General features: G+C 47.5%; 1 non-coding gene across 1 annotated transcript; it reads left to right on the forward strand.

The window, feature by feature from the left end:
• Positions 1 to 12,601: 12,601 nt before the first annotated feature.
• LOC115070732 lies at positions 12,602 to 12,763 on the forward strand. Its single transcript, XR_003849878.1, has one exon. It is a non-coding gene; the product is annotated as a U1 spliceosomal RNA (small nuclear RNA).
• Positions 12,764 to 13,200: the final 437 nt, after the last annotated feature.

Below are 13,200 nucleotides of genomic sequence, written 5' to 3' on the forward strand. Positions count from 1 at the left end.
CCTCTTTCTTTCCACCTGCCATGGGACATGTGTATGTGGTGATCAGAAGACAACCTGTGGGAGTCAGTTCCCTTCTTCTATCATGTGGGATCCTGGAATCGAACTCAGGTTATCAGGCTTAGTGGCAAGCACCTTGACCTACTGAGCCCTCTCATCATCCCTAAAAACACATTCTTATTTTAATCATTCTAATAGGTATGTAGTAATACCTCACTGAGATTTTATTTGAATCTCTCTAGCGATTAATATTGTTGAACATATTTCTATCTGTAAGTCTTCTTTGCTAAAGCGAGTCCTGGGGCTTCTAATTTACATGAAATTATCTGAGAACTCTAAAATCCTAAGTAATAATAAATGACTAAGAATGACTCAATTACTTCGCTGTTATCTCCTTTACCTCCCAAACTCTGACCTTTTGAGAAAAGGATTAGCTTTGTTACTATAACAAGATATCTGAGGCAGGTTAATTTTATAAAGAAAAGAGATGATTAACTCATAGTTCTGGAAGTTCGAAATCAACAGTCCAGCATCATTGTGGCTTCAGTGAGGACCTCATGGCTTACAATGTCACAACTGCAGGAATACCGAGTAAAGAAGTGAGAAGCCAGTGGGGCTAGGCTCAGGCCATATATATGTATATGTAATATGTAATATATGTCTATATAATATATTTATTAATTCTTTGATAATTTCATACATGTATACAATGTATTTTGATTGTTTATCCTTATTCTTCTTTCAACTCCCCCCTCAGATCCACACTGTCCAACTTAAGTCCTTTTCCTTTTTTTGTCTTTTTGAGACAGGGTCTCCCTGTAGCCACAGCTGTCCTGGAACTCCCTATGTAGACCAGGCTGGCCTTGAATTCACAGAGATCCACCTGCCTCTGCCTCCTGAGTGCTGGGATTAAAGGTATGGCCATGCCTGGCAATTCCCCTTAAAAAAAAAAAAGAAGAAGAAAGAACCTGTCAAGTCCAATTTGTGCTGCCCATATACTTCTGGCTGTGGGACCACCCACTGCAGCATGCACTTTGCAGTGCCATACCCTTAAAGAAAACTTCCTCCCCTAGCAACCATCAACTGTCAATAACTCCTCAGCTAGGAGTTGGTAGGGACCTCTTGAGCCCCCCTCCCCACCTGCTCCATGCTATAATATTGACTGGCTTGATCTTGTAGAAATCGTGTGCAGGCAACCGCAGCCATGAGTTCGTGAGTGCAGCAGTCTGTCATGTCTAGAAGACACTATTTTACCCCAGTCCTCCCTGATCTCTGGTTCTTGCAATCTTTCTGCCCCCTTCTTCTACAGTGTTCACCAGGCTCAGGCTTTTATAACAACCCTCTTCAGAGAACTACCAGGTTCCTATGAGAAATATCTTAATCCCTTCTGAGGCCATGCCCCTGACTGACATAAAGAACTCTGGCTCCACGCTTTGAAGTTTCCACACCCATCTCCAAATCCTAACACTTTGGAGACCAAGCCCTCCAACATCTGTATCTTTGGGGGACAGACCAAGGCATTTCCAAATTCTAGCAAGAGTGCTCTATGGAGCTGCATTCCAGGAGGAGACTAGAAGCTTGCCAGCCAGCCTGCAGAGATGGCTTCCCAACGAGCTCCACCGTTTGAAGTCTCCTTCCATGTGGAATCTGGGCCGAGCCTGTGTAACCAATAAAACACATGGAAGTGACAGTCTGGATATAGGAATCAGTCAGGATATACGACTCCCACTTTGGTCCTTTCCCAGGCTCACTCTGGCAGAAGCCAGCTGCCAGGTAAAAAGCCCAGCTATGCTAAGACCTCTCTGCAATGAGAAAGCCCAGGTAGCCCTGCAGAAAGACTGCATGGAGAGTCAGTCTCTGCTGTGCCACCCATGGGAACCAGGCACCAGATGTGTGAGACAATGAAAGAATCCATCTTGACTGTCTAGTTCTGGGCTGCCTTTGGAGGTTCTACCCCCAGTTACTCATTGACCAGAGCCCTTTCATGTGCTCCAAGAGGTAGAACTACTAAACAGTCGACTGCCAGACCATAATAAAAAACTGTTCTAAGTCATTAAGTTTTGGAGGGTTTTGTGAAATCACAGCAGTTACTGGGACGTGGCCAGGCTTGGGGTCTGTTGACTTGGAAAGCTGGCGGGTCATTCTTGAGATTGTGAAGAAGACAGAGGGCTGCTGGCTGCTGTCACGTTCCTTCTTTTTCCTTCTGCATTCAAATTCCCCATCCTTACACAATCCGTGCCAGAGTCGTGGGTGGCTACAAGAAAGCGGAGACTGGCAAGAAACAGGAACTGGGAAAGTCAAAGCAGATGCCAGGCCTAGGAATGAGCCCAACTCCAACAAGATAATGAGAGCTGCGATTTCTTACGGTCCACGGTCCTTCACAGTTTCTAGAGCACCCTAAAAGGTGCTCTCTTACTTGATCCTCTTACTAGTCAGGTGACAGGGACATGATGACCTCATTTAACTAGAAGAAGGAGGAGGCTCAGCAAGAGCCTAGGATAAGAGCGGAAAGCCCAGCCCAGGCACCTGGTGCACTGGGAAGAGATTCAGACCTGCTTTGGGTGGGGCCCGGAGTGATAAGTCATTTAGTGTAAGGAGCTTTTGAAGGTGGACTGGGTGTGGCTCAGTGCTGGAGTGCTTGCGTAGTACATACAAACTCTGGGTTTTATTCAGCACACATGCTGGAAAGCTGGTAAAGACAAAGCTAAGGCTATTTGCTGAGCACTTGCTGATGTTAGACCATGTTCTTCCCACCTCGTGTGTTTGCTCTTCCTATGACTTGCAGACAGATACTATCACCATCATTTTGTACCAGGTCCCTGGTGCCAGCACCCACCACACATCTGTATGGGTTCCCTGGTTGCCACTTCAGTGGGTGGACTGATGCCAGTCTTCAGAGCCTTGACTGGCCTCCCAGTTCCCTGTACACATTGTGTCCTTACAGTCCTAGAGCCCACTGTAGGCACACTGTTTCTGCGCTGAGGAGCCATCCAGGGGTTTCCAACAGATTACTCTTATCAATCCTCCACCTGTCAGTCCTGCCAAAAGCTTGGGACCAAGCCTTTCCCTAGTAGTAGGGATTCATTCATACACACATCCACCTCACAGATGTGTATCAGATGCCTACTCTGCCTAGCACTGTACAGAGAGAAGCCAACATAGAGGATATATAATAGATGCTTTCCTTGATGTGAAGGAGCCTGTGAGGTAGCCCAATATATAGATAACACAGGTTTCCCAGCGACACAAGAGACATAGAGAGCAAGGGGAATACACTGAAGAACGAGGTAAAGGGGGCAGGGAAAACGACGGGAAGAAATTGATGGAGAGCAGCATGTGTAAAGGCCCTGAGGCAGAGAACAAGCTCTGTCCAGGTGAGGCTTAAAAAGCAGAAAGCACATCACCTAGGACTTTGCAGGCCCTGTGAGGGGTTTGTTTCTGAAGTGGGCATGGGAGGTGTTGGGACTAAGAGGATGACCAGTAAGTAGCTTGACTTGTTTGTTGATTCCACTGGGACATAGGCATCGTCTCAAATGACTGTGTATTATTTGGCTCCTCAGCATGGAGCTTCTGCCTTGACAAGTCTCCTACAGCCTTGTCTTGTGCTGGCTACCCTCTGGCATTGCCGGAGGGCTGAGGGAGCCAAGAAAATTCATTGCCTACTGAGTGTTCATTCCTTTTTCCTAACTAGAGTCTGGTTGTACATCAGAATTCTCCTTCCTGAATGGGGCTTGTGCTTCAGAGCAGCTGGTCACAACCTCACCCACAGTTCTAGCACCCAAGGAAGGTCCTGACCAGCACAAGGTAGAAGAGGTAGTCCTACTCCTTTTGCCAGTGATTGATCTAGGCATAGGCATGTGGGGAAGAGCCTGAGGGCCAAGGTTTTGAGAAAGATTGTGTGTGTGTATGTGTGTGTGTGTGTGTGTGTGTGTGTGTGTGTGTGTGTGTGTCTTTTTGAGACAGGGTCTCCCTGTAGACCAGCTGGCCTGGAACTTGGTATGGAGACCAGGCTGGCCTTGAACTCACAGACATCCTCCTGCCTCTTCCTCCTAAGTGCTAGGACCAAAGGAGTGCACCACCATGCCCAGCCTTGAGGGAGATTTTTTAACCAGAGACACCTAGAAGGAAAATGTCTCTTTTTCTACTGGATCTGGGGCAGCCCTTTCGCAAGCATGAGGAGAACCCACCTCACAGCCCAGTCAGAGTTCTTGGAGCAGAAGCAAATGGCAGCAAGAATGTGGATCTTTGATGATACCGTAGAACCACTGAGTCGGGGCTTCCCTCCTTCTCAGTGGTGCTCCTCTCATATGCGATTATTCACTTTCCTATCACCCACAGTCCCTGAGGCTTCTTTGACTAGCATCCAAAGGTTTGTGTCACACCTGGTTTCAGGAGCCCCTTGACCATGGCTTAGCCCCCAGGCTGACCTCTGTCATCATACCTGTGCCCTTTCCAGCACTCCTATCCCCTGATGAAGCTCACTTACGGATCCAGAGCCCTCTCTCTCATGATCCCCAGATGTCTACCATGTATCGGACTCAGATCTCAGGAGTACAGTTTTGCCTCTCCTTCTGTCCTCGGACCTGGAACAAGAAGGCTACTCTAAGGCCCAGGTGTTCCGAGGCTGGCTGGCCTCTGTGTTGGACCCCTGGCCTGTTCAGAGGAAGGCGAGACTGAAGCTATTCCATCTACATGCTGAGCCTAGCAAAGTGGTAGTTGGAAACTGAATCAAGGCCAGGGTGGGAACAATGGAGAGGCTGTGAGAGAGGAGGAAGCAAGATGAGGGGTGGGACCCAGAGCTTGGGAGACAGGCCAGGGAGGGAGCAAGCAGGCAGATGGCTGTTTGGCTGATGAGCAGTATGGGTGTAGGAACAGGGTTTCCAGGTTGGGATCTGGTCACCCCACTTAGATATCTAAGTGCCCTTTCCCCTCCTGTGACCTGAAGACTTTTGTAGATTTCAAAGTCCTTCAGTAAACCACCTAGAAACCCTGATAGTGGTTCCAGCTGTGACTCTACTCCACTCCACTCATTCAAGTCAACTCAATGCGTACTCCCCCTTCTACATCCAGCTCTAGGAATGTCTCATTGAGGGAACGGCCCTGCCCTCTGAGACTAGCAAATGATTTGCAGTCCTAGTCCCAGGTCCTTCAAGACAGCGTCCCATCCTCGTCCCAAAAGCCACAAGCCACGGCATTCTCTGTCACCAGCATTTTCCTTGGGACTCTCTTGGGAGGGTGTCTCTGCCAGGAAGTCTATCTCTGCCTGACTCTCACCATTGGGTGCCCCTTGGTCACTCAAGAAACCTGGGAAATTTCCTTCTCAGCTCCAGACAGCTGGAACTAGAATAACTTCAGGCCTTTGTTCAGCCTTCAGAGGGGTATGTATGTGTATGTGTGTGCATGTGTGTGTCTAAGTGTGGTATGTATGGTGTGTGTGTGTGTGTGTGTGTGTGTGTGTGTGTATGTTTGTGTGTGTGGTATGCCAAACCTTACCTCCTCCAATGCACTGTTGTCTGGACACACATGGAAGGCAGCCTGTACCAAGCTTCGTACCTTGGGCACTGCCCTGAGTCCCCATCTCTCTTTTTTCTTGTCTCCCCTTGATGTTCTGCCTAGATCTCACCCCAAACCTTCCTTCCCAACCTGCTCTTTTTCCTCCTTACTCCTGGTGAGGGGTATAGCCAAGCTATCCAGACACCCAACTAAAGATCCCACAACTCATTCCCCAGGCAACATATGCACCGTGGCCCAGCCATACACAGAGCTCACTGACTCCACAGCTCCCCATGTCTTCACCCAGCAGTGGCCACACCACCCTCATGATCAGAGGCACACACTCCCTCAAAGCTCTTGCACAGTGCACAGTCCCACTCAGTTACACAGAAGTTAAAGATAGGCAAGCAGAGCCTGCTGCCCAGAGCATCCTAGCAAGTTTCGTAGGATGATAAATACAAGTATATGCTAATGCACATACACAATCCTGGTGACAAGCTCTGCACCAGTGTTCTGGGAAAATGAAACATTATATAGTTCAATCATCTCGAACCCAGACGTAGGACCCAAGCCCATCAATCCTGCTGAGGAGGAGGACCCAAGTTGCTTCTTCCTACTCTGATGGCCCATGATTTGTGACTGCTCTGTGGGCCCTGGTGCTGTAATTTCCCCTCAGTGCCCGCAGGATGACTGCCCAGACTGGCATTTTGTCTAACACGGATTCCAGGCTTGACCACGCCTGTTGTCCTGGAAGCAATGGGGATTGTGCACACACAAACTTGTAGAGTGGCTTGCAGAAATTGTGTCACCTCCCTGAGCCTTCCAGGGTCCCTTGTGCTGAATGCTTGGCCAAGGGACAACCTGTTCTGTGACTCCACCAGGTGAAATCCAAGCTACCTTAAATGAACTGGCACAGAAGATCCAGCAGCCTCTGCCTGGGCCTGGGCACCTGTGATAAGAATCCAGCTTCTTTCTGCACAGGTGACCCAGAAGCTACTGTTGCTATATAGCTCTCCAAACTCCAACACAAAATACACACTGGCTATGGAGGTCCTGAGCTGCTTCCTGAAGAGGGTGGAAGGTTGCTAAGCCACACTGAGGTGGATAATCATCCCCAGCAGCAGCAGTGTGGATGAGGAGGGCAGGATAGCTTGCTTGGGAGTTACTGTGGTAGGAAGGTCTTGGGGGAGAGTGGCTAGAGTAACAATGGCAGTGAGGTCACAGGACAAAGACCCCAAGTTGCAAGGCAACTTGCTTTCAATGCCAAAACAAGGTCTGTTTTGTTTTCATCTTGACTTCTGAGAGCAGGAGGCAAGGCTATCCATCACTCACAGAGCTTACTGGAAGGGGCTTTGATGCTAACACTGGGTCTGGCTCAGTTCCCTAACATCCCTTCTACCCATTTAGGGCCAGCAGGACCACCACAAGGAGGGATCTCTGGGAACTCAGGTTCAGAACTGCTCTTCTGACCTATTAGTTCCCCTTTCTCTCTCAGAACAGTGTTGATGCACCTGTCTCCCCTCCGCAGTCTTCACTGGGGTTCAGCCTAGCTAAGCAAATGTTTTACTAACTGACCAATCATTTGGAAAACAATAAGCTGCAGGCGTGTCTTGCTCTTTGCACCAAAATAAATGCAAAAGAATAAAAACAGAGAGCATGAAAAATGAAGTATGCATAGACAAGCTTAAAGTGAAGCACACACATTCATACAGTTTAAGAGAGAGGCTTCTCTGAGCATGACAGGAAATACAGAAGTTATAAAGGAGAAAGTCTTGTAGACTGCATCACATTTTTTCAAAAAGCAAGTACTTATGAAGGACAAGAAATAAATAAGTTTGAAAGTCAGGATGAAGAAGAAAAATATTAGAGATATGATCTCTAATATGCAAAACAGCTCTCACAAATAACAAAAAAGACAAATGCTCCAATAGAGAAGTGGGCCAAGAACACGGCCAGGTGCCTCAGGGAGGAAATGTGAAGATCCACTGAGAGCCAAGCACACGTGCTGGTTCAGTACTGATCAAAGAAACAAGCAGGAAAGGGGTGTCCATTGTCACCTAACAGATGTTAAAACGAGCCATTGTCTTTGTTTTTAAATGGGCAAGGGCATTTTCAGTTGGCAATGGTGAACTAAAATGTGAAGAAAAGAGCTGTCCCAACCTGGCTGGCATTGTAGTGAGAGAGATTAGCAGGCCGGGCTCCTCTGCAGGCCAGCAGGTTGCCATTCCTGTGCAGGAGCAAATACTAACAGCCCCTACCATGCACCAGGCACCTTTCTAGATGCTGTGCATGTAACTGTTTACTTAATCCTAACAGTAAACTCTTGAGTAATCCTGTTATCAACTCCATTTAAAATTTTTTATTACATGTATTTAATTTATTGGGGGTGGTATGCCAAGTTGTGCATGCAGAAGTCAGAGGACAATTTGCAAGAGGATCAAACTTGGGTGGTCAGCCTTGGCAGCAAGTGCCTTTACCCAATGCACTCTCTCAGAACCTCTATCATCCCCATTTTAGAGATAAGAAAACCAAAGTCCACAGAAGCAATTTGCTCAAGGTACCTTTGCTAAGAGATGGCAACACTGGCATTTAGTCTCAAGCACTTGGCTCTACCAGGCTTTTCTATGGCAAAATGTTAATTGTGTCGGTTCTTTGTCATAAAAATTTCACTTCTGGGAATGAATCTTAACAAGTTAACTAGGCAAGTGCCCAGAAATACAGACATAAGAATATTGTCTTCTGTGTGAAACACATCCGTGAAAAGACAAGAACAGTTTCAAAGCTCACGGATAGGAGATCCATTGACTAAATGACGTTATTTCCATAAGGCAGAATGCTATGCAACCATTAAAAAGTCTGATGTATATTTATATTCGCTGATATGGAAAGATTTCCACAACATATTGTTGAGTGGAAAAGCAGGTTGCAAAACAGCATGCCTAGTATGATCCCATTTAGGTAAAATTATATATATATCACTCAAGATCGGAGACGATGCTCACCAAAACTCGAAAGGTTATTATCTTGATGGGGGTTTCAGGGAACTTGTATTTTCTCCTTTCCTCCTTTCTTGTGTTGTTTGGATTTTGTACAGTGAGCATATATTATCTTTGTAAACAGAAAGGGCAATTTTTTAAAAAGTGAGCCTCCCAGGATTGGTGGTCCATTAGTTGGTTCTCACCGTGCTTTGTCCATCCATCCTAGAAGGTGAGCCTACTGTGTGCTGGACCTGGAGTGGGAACACAAAGGGAGAAACAGGCACCCAGAAGGCACCAGGACAGAGACAAGGCCACAGCAGGAAATCCAGGAAGAGAGACACATACATCTGCAGAGGGTGGATGGTGACAGGCACAAGCGATGCAGAAAGGCAGGGAGAAGATGGACCAGTGAGGAGCAAAGACCAGAAGGTACAGACACAGGTACTTGGTATGGGCGCCATGTCCTGGCTCCCAGGTTGGCTAATGCTGTCCTGTTAATGAAGTGAGTGATTAATAGCCAGGGGGATAGAGAGCTGGTATATGAGATTAATCCTAGTTAATGAATCCATTGTTAACGGCATTAAATAGCAACAGGGGGAGGGGAGGCAGCCTCCTCCTCACGCCTCTCAGTGCTCCAGGCCTCGGGGGAGGAGTGGTCTTGGCAGGAGGAAGAGAAAGGAGCACACTGAGCACATCTACTGTGAGTCAAGCTTCCTCACACTCTCACCTGCGCCCTTGCTGCTCAGCTCAAGGCAGCACAGTTGGTCACCTCGTCTCACTGGGCTGCAGAGAAGATAGCTTACCCTTGTCTCCAGGGCTGTACTGTATAGGTATGATGCCAGGTCAGGTCCTTACCATACTCACCTCCAGGCAAAGCTAAGTGGCAAGGTCTGGGGAGACAGAGTACAAGGGCAAAGTGTCCAGGGAAGCTGTCACGGGTCACAGAAGACAGGACACAAGCAATAAGAACTAGGGAGGGAGGGATCTTTGGCAGTGACATGGGTTAGAGAAAGAGTGGCAGGCAGAAGATCTTGGAGGATGTAGGGGTGGAGATGAGGTGGCCCTGAAGCACACGGCATCTCCTGTGGGACCTGATGCCAAGCATCCAAAGAGGCACCAGCATGGGGCCCTCTGCCCCTTTCACTGCCTCTACCATATGTCCAGCTGAGTACTTGGAGCTGTTTGAGTGGACAGAGGCCTGGCCAATCCCTTCCTGACCAGGGCTGTTCTAGGCATACAGCATACAGTTTGTCCTCCCCATAACCCAGGACCCTCAGAGAGTCTGTTCCCATTTCACAGCTATAGGTATTTATGTTTGAGAACCATCACTAACTGTCTAAGGATCACACAGCAAGTTAGTGGTAGCGCCTAGACTTGAAACCAATTGTAACTGACTTCAAAATCTAGGCTCTTGCTAAAATGCCTCTATCCCTTCTTATACCTTAAGGTGTTATCCCCAGACTAACAGTTTATTACTAAGTCATTAATTAGAAATGCAACTGGCTGAGGACAGCACTCAGTGGTTAAAGTTATTGTCATGTGTGAGGACCTGACGTCAGGTCCCCAGAACCCACATAAGTGATAGGTAGGCAAGGAGGCCAGCCTGTACTTCCAGCCTCAGAAGGTGGAGACAAGGGATCTCTGGGGCAAGCCATATCTCCAGGTTTGATTAAGAGATCCTGTTTCAAAAGAGTAAGATGCAAGAGAGAGGAAAACCCCCAGCATTAACCTCTATCTTCCATATGTATACACACATACACACACACGTATACATGTCTGCACACATTTGTGGACCCTTACACATGTGAACATACATACATACAAACACATAAGAATTTAAAAAAAGAAAAGCAATTCTTGTGCTGGGGTGTAGATCTATGGGTAAGAGTGTTTGCTGAGTATGCACAAAGCTCTCGGTTGGATCTCTAGCAGAGCATAAAGTGGACATGGTGATGCGCAGCTGTAATTGCAACATTCAGAAGGTGGAGGCAAGAGGATACGTTTAAGATCATTCTTGGCTACATAGCAAGTTTGAGGCCAACTTGGAACACTTGAGACCCTGTCTGTATGCTCCTAGCTCAAGAGGAAGAGGAGGAAGAGGAGAAGGGGGAGGAGGAGGAGGAGGAATAGGAGGAAGAGGAAAAGGAGGAAGAAGAGGAGGAAGAGGAGGGGGAGGAAGAGAAGGAAGAGGAAGAGGAGGAGGAGGGGGAGGAAGAGGAGGAAGAGGAGGAGGAAGAGGAAGAGGAGGAATGCAATTCTGTGTCCAGCCAACCTGTGTGTTAACAAGCAGGAACGATTCTGAGACCTACCACCACAGTGCATAGTGCTTCCCTCCTGGGACAGCAGAAGACCTTCCAAGGAGGCCCACAAGTCTTCAGAGCCTGCTGCTCCTCCCACTTACTCTACCAGGGCTGAAGCTCCTGGACAGCCTCTCCTCTGCCTGCACCTCCCTCCAGTGATACCATCCTGCCCCATGGCTTTCCACAACGCTTTTACACTGACAGCTTCCCAATTTATATCTTCAGTCTGGACATCTCCCCTGAACTCCCATCTCATAGATCCTGCTGCCTCACTGACATTCCCACTTAGATGTCCAAAGCCATCTCAAAATTAAAGTCAACCCTCATTGTCCCCCAAACCTGCCCTTCCCCCACTGGCCCCATCTTAGCAAACAACACCCACATTTACCCAATGACTCCCACCTGAAGTCATGGAATCCTCCACTCCTCTCTTTATCACATCACCACCATAGGAAACTGTTCTTCTGTTTTTGAAATATATTTCAGAACTGAGTGCTGTTTACAACCGTGAGGTTGCCACTGAGCTCCAAACTGTCTGTCTCCTCTCACTTGGACTTGCACAGTAGTTTGCTGAATAACCCCTGGGCTCCCTTTCTTCTCCCTATGGCCTTATCTCTACTCAGTGGCCCTAAAGTTGAGGCCTTGTCCCAGTTAAACCACCACAAGTAGAATTACATCTATAGTCATGGCTTTGACCTGTAACACCTCATGTAACCTGCTTCTACACCTGTCACCTCTCCACCTCATCCACAACCACATCACTCATTCTTAGGCTTCCAGACTGTATGCTCCATGAGGCCAGGATTCTCCAAACACTTGACAATTAGAATGGTGTCTACTGTGGAAGCTGTTCAGTCAGTATTTGCTTAGGGGATGGATGGGTGGGTGGGTGGATGGATGGATGGATGGATGGGCAGGCAGTGGGTGGTAGGTGAAAGGATGTGTTTCTCTGAAATTCTGTTCCATCACTATAAATATAGTTATATCTATTGTCTGAAATACCTGTGAAGACTAGATAACTACATTAAAATTCCTATGCTGTTATTGGCATAAGGTGTGTCCTAGATCAAAGTTTTTGTCTTGCTTTGTTTTTTGAGATTGGATCTCACATAGCCCAGGCTGGCCTGGAAGTCATCAAGTAACTGACTTGTTTTCGTTGTTACTGTTGTGTTGTTGTTGTTGTTGTTTTTGAGACAGGGTCTCACTATACAGTCCTGGCTGGCCTGGAGCACATAGAGATCCACCTGCATCTGCCTCCTGAGTGCTAGGATCCAAAGACATGCACCACCACACCTGGCTGTCATTTTTTGTTTGTTTGTTTTTCGATCTTACTTTCCATCCCTTGCTTCGGTATTTCTCCTGTTTCTGTGTTTCCTGCCTCCTTATATGTGAGACTTGACCTGGCTGACTGAGGGCTGACCAGGGTTCGCTAAGGGCGGGCATATGGCTCAACTATTGTCACAGAAGTCTGTCTTCTCCTTGCCCCCATCTCACTACCATATGATACATTACAGCTTCCTCCATGTTGGCATCAACCTTCATGCCCATCCTGTAAGGTGTGAGTCATCAAACCTGTGGCGAGGACACTGGCAGTGAGTGATGCATACAGGGCGTGGTCATGATGGGAATCAGTCACTGGTCCTCTGCTGCCTCTTCTCCACTCTTCCTCCTACTTCAGGACCTGCACTTCACACCCTCACTTCTGAGCACCCACTTGTGCACAGCTGCCCACCTCTTCATCTTGATGCTTCTTCGTTTAGCAATACATCTACAAGATTGCAATATGTGGATTGCATCTACAATATGTGGATTCCCTCCTTAAGACCTCTGAGAATACTTAGCCAGCAGGGGAGATGCCATGATCATGAAGGTGGTTTTCCCAGGGCAAGGCTTAGCCATTGCATTCCAGATGTACTGACCCCAGCAACTGCCCCAAATGCAGGGAGACTCAGCTGCATAATTTGGTAGTGGGGTCTGCATTTGTACTCTCCTCTGGAAAAAAAAAAAAGAACTTTTAGACTTGGGTACTCTCCTCCAGTCACCTCTATTGGTGGGCATTGGGGTGATGTCCAGCTTTTTCCTATCAGAGAGTACTTTGTATTAAATGGCCCCATGTGTATGTCTGTGAATACATGAGTGTTTCCAGAAGAGAAGGAATTTGGGGTGCCGGGATGTTGCTTAGGGGTGTAAGACAGAGTTCCATCCTCAACACCACAAAATAAGGTGGATTCCCAGGGGTGCTGCAAAGAGGCTGGGATAATTTACACCCTGACAGTGGTGTGACACACTGAACTCATCTTCTGAATTTATAAATCACTTGCCTGGGGCTCTTTCATTGACTCTTCATGAGAACCCTGAAATGTGGTGACACTGGTACCTTTTCTTGGTGAAGACTGGAATTCAACCCCATCTTGTAACTCTCTAGGGTTCAT

The sequence above is a fragment of the Nannospalax galili genome, unplaced genomic scaffold, assembly GCF_000622305.1.
Source record: "Nannospalax galili isolate Female #2095 unplaced genomic scaffold, S.galili_v1.0 scaffold577, whole genome shotgun sequence".
Taxonomy (NCBI): domain Eukaryota; kingdom Metazoa; phylum Chordata; class Mammalia; order Rodentia; family Spalacidae; genus Nannospalax; species Nannospalax galili.